This window comes from Entelurus aequoreus, linkage group LG27 (assembly GCF_033978785.1).
Source record: "Entelurus aequoreus isolate RoL-2023_Sb linkage group LG27, RoL_Eaeq_v1.1, whole genome shotgun sequence".
Lineage (NCBI taxonomy): Eukaryota > Metazoa > Chordata > Actinopteri > Syngnathiformes > Syngnathidae > Entelurus > Entelurus aequoreus.
Window position 1 is genome coordinate 19,122,441 of NC_084757.1, and position 1,962 is coordinate 19,124,402.

The following is a 1,962-nucleotide window of genomic DNA, read 5'->3' on the forward strand; positions in this document are numbered from 1 at the left end:
ACTGAGGCAAGAGGGGGCAGGGCCCCCTCAAATAAATGTCTTGCCCCTCAAATCAAAATGGTGAAAGTTGAGAATTACATTTTAATATACTCACAAAAATAATATATTGCAAGTTTACAAAATTATCTGGAGTAGTGAAGAAATCCGCTGAAAATAGTCACGATATGCTATAGCATGGGTCCCTAAACTTTTTGACTCGGGGGCCACATTGAGTTAAAGAAATTTGGCCGGGGGCCAGGCTGTGTATGTATGTGTGTGTGTGTGTGTGTATGTATATACATACACATACACATATATACAGTATATATATATATACTGTATATATGCTTTTGGTAGCCATTCACAAGCTTCTGACAAGCTTCTGGTTGAATTTTTGACCACTCTTTTTGACAAAATTGGTGCAGTTCAGCTAAATGTGTTGGTTTTCTGACATGGACTTGTTTCTTTAGCATTGTCCACATGTTTAAGTCAGGACTTTGGGAAGGCCATTCTAAAACCTTAATTCTAGCCTGATTTAGCCATTCCTTTACCACTTTTGACGTGTGTTTGGGGTCATTGTCCTGTTGGAACACCCAACTGCGCCCAAGGCCCAACCTCCGGGCTGATGATTTTAGGTTGTTCTGAAGGATTTGGAGGTAATCCTCCTTTTCCATTGTCCCATTTAAAGCACCAGTTCCATTGGTAGCAAAACAGTAGGAGCATAATCCTACCACCAACATGCTTGACGGTAGGTATGGTGTTCCTGGGATTAAAGGCCTCACCTTTTCTCCTCCAAACATATTGCTGGATATTGTGGCCAAACAGCTCAATTTTTGTTTCATCTGACCACATAACTTTCCTCCAGAAGGTCTTATGTCCATGTGATGTCAGATATATATATATATCTATCTATCTATCTATCTATCTATCTATCTATCTATCTATCTATCTATCTATCTATCTATCTATATGTATATATATATATATATATATATATATATATATATATATATATATATATATAGATAGATATATATATATATGTATTCCGAGCACGATGATGTCACGTTATCGATGGGAAAATGCATTTTTAGACAATATGATTTGCCTGAGCGGTTAGGAGACACCGAGAGTAACAAGTGGTACAAAATGGATTAAAAAGGACAGATTAAAAAAAAAATTATAATAATTGAAAAAAAACTAAACTTTTTTTTTTTTACACTTTGGACTTCCGGCTGGCCGAATTTTGGACGCTGGCTGTAGTTTGGGGACCACTATAGTATCATCTTCCCTCATTTCTGTCCCTCGGCTGTCACACTGTCACTACTTAACATGCTAGCCCGGTCAATGACACATCGACATATAAGCTAACGGGGGAAATATATGCCCGTTAGCCTGTATGTCGATGTGTCGTCCAACTGACAGGGCAAAATATATTTTCGACAAATAAAACCTATGTGGATATGGGTAGTGTCTGTGCCTATTTCGTTCTCAATATGCTGATACGCTGAGGAAATGTGTTCCAACATTAGCACGGCTGTCATGGCAATGTAAAACGTATGGAGACAACAAAATCACATGATAAAAAAAAATCCTCATTCATGTTTGCATATTGTGGACCACATGTACCAAGTTATATGGCAATCTGAAACAGTAGGCTATAGACATACCTTGGTAAAATGTCTCCTCTTTAGTTTTGGGTCGAGCTGGATTCGGCTGCGCATCTGGCAACCTCAGTCAGGGAGAGGGGGAGGGGACTGCATCGTCGGCGTCTGATGGCGGCGTCCGCAGGCCCACCGGGATTGATGGCGGCGTCTGCAGGCCCACCGGAGAGGATGGCAGGGTCTGCAGGCCCACTGGGGATAATGGCGCCGTCTGCAGGCTCATTGGGGTTGATGGCGGCATCTGCAGTGGCCTCACTGGGAGAGGTGAGAGCTGTGCTTCCCCTATGAGGGGCTGTTAGGGACATTATTCAGAATTACC

General features: G+C 41.4%; 1 long non-coding RNA gene across 1 annotated transcript in view; it reads right to left on the bottom strand.

Moving 5' to 3' along the window:
- The window catches only part of LOC133644510 (uncharacterized), a 62,977-nt gene extending 61,015 nt beyond the window's left edge, over positions 1-1,962 (bottom strand). The window contains exon 1 of the long non-coding RNA XR_009824774.1: positions 1,650-1,962. This is a non-coding gene — a long non-coding RNA (uncharacterized LOC133644510). The remainder of the gene's footprint in view (positions 1-1,649) is intronic.